The sequence below is a fragment of the Coenobita brevimanus genome, chromosome 30 (genome assembly GCF_032717465.1).
Source record: "Coenobita brevimanus isolate Jiangsu-jjx chromosome 30, ASM3271746v2, whole genome shotgun sequence".
NCBI lineage: Eukaryota > Metazoa > Arthropoda > Malacostraca > Decapoda > Coenobitidae > Coenobita > Coenobita brevimanus.
Window position 1 is genome coordinate 623997 of NC_136983.1, and position 7577 is coordinate 631573.

Below are 7577 nucleotides of genomic sequence, written 5' to 3' on the forward strand. Positions count from 1 at the left end.
CGAGGCTAAAATTTAATTTAAATGGATGTCACAGGCGACAGCACACTACTTCCACCATCGTCAATACGCCATTGTAAACAGCTAATCTTGTCATACAGGAGCTAAAGTTAAAAATGCACAAAATTATAAGAAAACTTAGTTAAAATGGACGATGCACACGGTATCACATCATTGCTAAGGTGCCACTGAGATTGCAAAACTTTCCCTCTAGAGATGCTAGAAGGTCGAAAACGATGAACAAAAATTATGGCACTAGAGTATTGCTAATCATGGTAAGATGGACGGCACAATGCTAGAGTTGTCATTCTAGTTGTCCAGGGACGGCTACAGTTCCCTTCTACACATCGACATTGAATTCGCTAACTCCAAAAACTTGCCTCCACGACCAATTGAATGTCGTTGCGTATAATTTCTAAAAAAAAAAAAATGTTTATTTAAATAAGCCGCTTCCATTGATGCTAAATTTGTGGTAACGCTCCCTCAAAAGCAGTTTAAAAAGTATACAGTACGCTGTAAACGCTAAATTGGCAGTCCTACAGGCCACTCTGCTGCGGCTGCACACGGCCTTTTCCCGCGCACGCAGTGATCCGTAGCATTTGTTTTTCACAAATGCGTATAAATGACGCCAAAAAACAATTCCTTTATCCCGCATACGTAAAACTATACTGTACTTACTACAAAAGCAGGTTAATCACATTCTTTTAAGTACTGCGATTTTTATACGAACTTAGAATATATATATATATATATATATATATATATATATATATATATATATATATATATATATATATATATATATATATATATAATCTCAACTCCACTAATTATTTTAAGAAACTGAAAACTGCTACATTTCTTTAAAGCAGGGCAAAATTTGGTTAGTATTTCATTCTGTTTATACCTTTTTTTCTCTTTGATGACTGGTTCATCTGAATGATTAATCATCATTCACGCAAACTATCTAGAAATATTTGTCGTAAAAGGTACAGAATGCTTAGTCAACAAAAGATGGTGGGTCTAATTTCTGGTTGGTTATATGGTTACCACGCAATGTAGTAAAGGATGCTCTACAACAGGAAGCCATTGGGCTTGTCCCTCAGTGTAGTCACCACAGATAAAGAGAGAGAGCGCGCACTACATTGAGTGAGTGGATGATAAACGCCTTCACGTACCACAGAGGGATAATGTTACATAGAGTGGAAAAGGAACCATAAATACTGACATAGTAAGGGATGGGATGGGGTGGAAAGAGATACATGTGAGGGGGTGCGACTTGGGGGAAAGGCAGCCTAATAGCAGAGGACAGGCTGACATGGCTAATGGTAGTCAATAATTAGGAAGTACTCAAACACACGTAGGCCAACAAAAAATACTGTATTTATGGAAAACAATGGCACACAGCTGCAAGTATCACAGGCACTGGGCAATGAAAAACACTTGGCAATGCAGTAATAAAATAAAAATACAAAAACGGAAAAAATCACCATTACCTCGCTGGTTTAAAAAAAAAAAAAAAAATTACCATCGTCTTCCTGGCTTTTGAAAATGAAAAAAAAAATCACCATCTCACTGGCTTTTAAAATATAACAAAAAAAATCGCCATCATCTCGCTGGCTTTTAAAAAATAACGAAAAAATCACCATCACCTCTGGCTTTCTCTCCTAATGCATACCATGGTTTCCGAATTGTCGCATCATACTTGTTATTCCCACACGTTTTCATTTATTGTATCATCTGGCACTGGAGAGGGATGCCTTCAGGTGGTAGCACTGACATAACTGGGATGTGACATGCCTGGTTATTCAAACATCCCTCCACACTCCCCCAAGGATGGTGGACTGCTGGAGAGGGACAACTTGAGCCTGCAGTCCAATGGGTTCGCATTTCAGATGAACCTGGGACTACTACAGAGCAATTCCCCAAACCCAAAATGACTGGGAATGAGAGCTTTCTGGAAAACTGAATTTTTTAAAAAATTGGAACTGTCTCTCATCTTAAATGTCAGGACCAACTGACTAGCCCCGGGCTCCTACGCTCCTCATGGGGCAATTTAGGAATGGATGATGGATGGATGGATGGATGGAACTGTCTACCATTACCCTCAGTTATATAAAAGGGATTGAGCAATGAGGCAGCAAAGGATCAAATAATGTGGGGAACCGACATTAGGTGACCAAGACCAACGCACGCAAGCATACTGGAGGCTTTTTGATCAATGAGATTATGAAATACAACGTGTGTAGAAACCCAGCTAATTGGAATACCTTTTGTCCTCATATTTATTGTCCCACAGTCATGGTTTTGGTGGTTTGGATGTGACGACTTAACAATAAACCACGATGACTTCAGTTCACAGGAACAGATGCAAATCATTTGCTTGAATCATTTCTAAAGGCTCCAACAAGCTTGCATGCATCAAGCTGGGTCACCTGATGGCAACTCTTTACACTCCTTGATCTCTTGCAGCCTCCCTATTAAGCCCCTTACCCCTCAGGTCACATTCTATGACCTTGCTGCTGGTCTTTTTGGGGTCTGCCTCCCACAACCCTACCCCTGATATTCACATTTCTCACCTTCTGCACCCAACTGTCAACCTCTGTCCTCTCCACATGCCCAAACCATCTCTGCTGCAGAACAAAAAATTAAAGTCAATATTGTGGTTCATGTGAGTCCAGTTTGAGACAGACTGGGCTACTGTAAGCTACTGTGGCACTTTTTCAATACAACCACAACCCTGAATGCTGAAGCAGGAGTTTCTTGGCTGTAAATATATCCTTTATTTTTACTTTTTTCCCCCCATAAACTGACTTTCATAATTCTTCTGAAAAACTGGGATTTGGGGGGGTATGTGGAATTCAAATTATGAGGACTGAACTGTACTACAACTACTACTACTACTACTTCCTGTACTACTACTACTACCACTCTGAATACTACTACTCCTACTACAACTACCTGGCCTAAAACTGCTATCCCTCTATCCTAAATTGCCGAGTTGTAACAAGTGATTGCCACAAAATATAATGCTGGCCATAAATAAGTGTTTTATAGAGGATGCAGACCTGTTACTTCTGGCCAGTTTAAATCTTCATACAAACTTAGAAATGACTGTTGCTTTGCTGGCTATATATATATTGAAAATTCATCCTGCATTAGTTTGATTATTTTTATGGCACTTATATTTACTGGAGGGATTTTGAAAGGCTAAACATATTGTAGCGCACTTACTGTACACCACACAGCTTCACTGAGCACCACATTTTTACCACACTCAGCACCCAGCACCTCGGCAATGAGACTACTTGACGTTTTCACCTGTAAAACTTCCACACCAGGCTTCAAAAGGGCCAAGACGCCTCGCCCAATAGGAAGACCTTATAGGGACGCTATGAGATTCGAGCTTCATCTGATTTTGACTCTCTCTCTCTCTAATGCTCAGGGTCCCACGATGACCATACACGCTCGATATCGCACTTATTTCTCAGGTCAATGTGGGTGTGTCGAAACAGCCGCAGGGTGGGAGCCAAGAGCACAGGGTCGAGAGGTGGCAGGGTGAGGCGCTGTAGGCTCGGCAGGATGCGCACTAGGGAGAGTAGTGACTGGCACGTTTCCTCCGGGTTCAAGTCCATGGATGGGAAGCAACACAGCTGGAAGGGTGGACAGCTGTGGTGGTGGTGGTGGTGGTGGTGGTGATTGTGGTGATGGACAAAATTCTGGGCCAAGTTACAGTGACAAAACTATGGAAAATCAGCTGCAAATGGACGAAATTCTAGGCCACGTTATAGTGACAAAACTATGGTAATAAGCTGCCAAAGGACAAAACTCTGGGCCAAGTTACAGTGACAAAACTATAGAAAATCATCTGCAAAAAGACAAAACTCTGGGCCAAGTTAAGGTGAAAGCACTACACTCCTCACCTGCTCTAGGTGTTCAAGTAACGGTACGCCGTCAACTGCTGCCTGAGTGACCACCGACACGAGCGCCGTAGCCGTACACATCAGCCCCTGCCGCATCAGGGACCCCATCCAAGGCCCCAGACACAGGCACCGCAGCCTAGGCACCCGCCGCAGCAACGTGTGCAGGAAGGTCTGGGGAGAGGACAATGGATTGGAGTTAGCTTCTCTCTCTCTCTCTCTCTCTCTCTCTCTCTCTCTCTCTCTCTCTCTGTTGTTCCCTTGGCTCAGTGGTCGTTATTGACACCCAGGCCATGTGGAACCCAAGAATGAGTCCCGGCTCAGTGATCAATTTGTCAAGATTCACATCAGTCGTTACATTACATGCACAGTAAATTATCGTACACAAAAATCACCTTGCAAACCTCCACTCCACTGCTATTTGCACAGATTTGTTTTGCCAGTTTCCTAAGCTATAGTACCAGACGTAGAGAAAAAGCTGAGGTCTATTGTAACCCATCCCTGAATTATGATACCAACTGCCTGTACTGTCAAAGAGGCTGAAATGTACTGTACTGAAACACATCCCTAAATAATTGTAACACCAGCTGCCAGTACTGTCAGAGGAGCCACTTGCCTCTGCACATTGTCGCTGTGCCTTGAAGAGTGAGGCGATGCGCAAGGAGGTGAGTTTGGTGTGTATGGGGTGGGCTTTTCTCCGTGATGGTGGGGGGCGTGGTGGGATGTGTGGTGGGGAAGGGGGGTCCTGTTCCAATGCAGCATGCTCATTCATCCATCCTTCAAAACCATCCTGCATCACCAGCATGGCTAGATCATCCAGAGCTGCCAGGGCCGGGATGTCGTCCAGTGCCTGCCTGTCCTCGTTGTTAATCAGACCCCCACGGTGTTCCCGCTGTGGGTGATTGTGGGGGTCAGACAGCAACGTGTGGATGCTTAAAGTCTGCAGCTCAGGGCAATTATCCAGGATGGTGTGGACGATATCAAATGGAAAGTGGTACTGGCTCTCACTGAGTCGCAGGTGATGAAGGTAGCTCAGGCAGGACAGGTCTCCCATGGGCAATCTACGCAAGCATGCCAGGGACAGGGCCGTAACGTTGCTGCCCCGGAACAAGTTGATAAAACCCTCCACTGCATCACTGTCGGTGATGGAGGGCAGGACCAGTTCCATACACGTCAGGTTGGCAAACAGACGCACTGTGTCGTGTGATGGTGACTTGCCAAGCACCAAACACACGTCCTCATTAAACCTGGCGTGTTTGAGGGTCAGAGAACCCTGTGGATCACAATTAATGGCGCGGCTCACACACCTGTACGTCATGATATCCGTCAGCACAATGGGTCTGATCCTTCCCAGAAACTCAAGTCTTGGCTGAAGCAGGAGAGCCAGGGTGTACACAACCTGGCAAAAATCCCCATCAATGTACAGCTCTCCTATATCCAACATCCTCAGGTTAGGAAACAGTGGCGCAAAGTTAGATATAAACTCCTTATCTTGGCACAATCCCTCGATTATTCTGGGGAAGGCTGTATGTGGTGGGGTCTTAAAGAGGAGAGGGACAATCTCATCACTCTGGATATCCGGCTGAAGACACTGCTCCAGGAAACACAAGGACTGCAGCTTAGGGCAGTGCTGGCTCAGGGCCCTCACGACACCTGCACTGACATTGAACTGAAAGGATAATTGACGCCATTAGTTGAACTGCATGTCAGTTTATAGAAGAAACAAAAAACTACAATACATGTACGTACCAGTGAAGAAGCGTCCAGCCTCCTCTCTTCCTATTTGTCGCATCCTTCCTGTCACTGTATACTGCTCCCCTTTCCAATTCAGGTGGGTCTGCACTGAGTGACAAGCCTCAGTATCTCGGCAAACCAGTGATAACAGTGGCAACCATACAGCCAAATACAATAACCAGGTGATGTGCAATAAAAATCAAACTGGGTGATGTGGAATAAAAATCAAACTGGGTGATGTGGAATAAAAATCAATTAATCAAGCTAGCACCTAAAAACCTAATCTAATCTAAAAATGATGCCATACAAAGAAATAGAAAGATTAAGTCAAACCAGCAACCAACCTGTAGGGCTACGTGGTGAAGGTCGGGCATTTTCCGCACCAGACGTATGAGGGAATCCGAGTCAAGGAAATACACAGCCTCCAGGACCAGCAGCTTTGTCTTGAGGGACGCCAGATGTTCGACTCCCGCTCCTTCTTTGTGTACGGCTCTCAGCTCATCTTCGGCTTCTGTCTCTCCAGGTTTTCTCTCTCCAGTCTCTTCTTGTCCAATTTCTTGCCCTCCCTCCATGTCTTTACCTCCTGCTGCTCTCTTTCCCTTCATTTCTTTATCTCCTGCTTCTCTCTTTCCTTCCATTTCTCCATGTTTTCTCTTTTCCTCCATTTCTTCATCTCTGGCATTTCCCTTTCCTTCTTGTTCTTCACCTCCACCTCCTCTCTTTCTCTTCATTATTATTTCTCTATTTCCCTTCATTTCTTCATCATTACCCTTTCCCTTAACTTCCCCATCTCCTACCGTTTTCCACTGGACATGCTCTCCTCTCCCGGCACCTCCATCTTCTCTCCCTCTCGATACCGGCACATAATCTCTTCCATACTCAATACCATTTTCTAAACAGCCTTCCAAGTGTCTTCCTTCACCACTTCTTCTCACTCCTTCTCTGCTCCTCTCTCTCACATCCTCCTCTCCTCTCCTCTCTTTCACATCCTCCTCTCCTCTCCTCTTTGCCACATCCTCCTCTCCTCTCCTCTTTGCCACATCCTCCTCTCCTCTCCTCTTTGCCACATCCTCCTCTCCTCTCCTCTCTCTCACATCCTCCTCTCCTCTCCTCTCTCTCACACCCTCCTCTCCTCTCCTCTCCAGTACATCTCTCTGTTTGAATACCGGTGCATATCTTGTTCCATAACATTTACTTATCTGTTCATTTCTCTCTTTCCTTACTGATCCGTTCTCATCTCCATGTTCTTCTCTTTCCTCCTGTCCACTCCCTCCACTTCCTCTCTTTTCCATCTCCCCTCTTACTTCTTCTCTACTTCCCTCTCCTCCTCCCTCCATACTTCCTCCCTCGTCCCTTCCTCTTCTCCCTCTTCCCCACACCATCGCCTCCTGCCTCTGGAAATCCTCAATAACGTCTAAAATACAGAGTGAATCCAGCTGACTGATCACCAATCCAGCATACTCAGGATTTGGATAACATCTGTCACTGAACTCGGTATCCATCTGAAAAAAAAAAGGGGAAAAAAGACATCAATGCTTGTGTTTCAAATGCTGGATTGATCTGGTATATGAATGTGTGAGATGGAGAGGTATGGAGGATGCTGTGATGAAGGAACGGACAAGAGACTGAGTTCGCTGGATGAATTTTTTGTGGAGGAGGAGTAGACTGAGATGGTTTGGGAGGACGGGTGGGACTGGAGTGTATTGGTGTTGTGATGAGGAGGGGTAGATTGAGATGGTTTGGGAGGAAGGATGGGACTGGAGTGTCTTAGTGTTGTGATGAGGAGGGGTAGATTGAGATGGTTTGGGAGGAAGGATGGGACTGGAGTGTCTTAGTGTTGTGATGAGGAGGGGTAGATTGAGATGGTTTGGGAGGAAGGATGGGACTGAAGTGTCTTAGTGTTGTGATGAGGAGGGGTAGATTGAG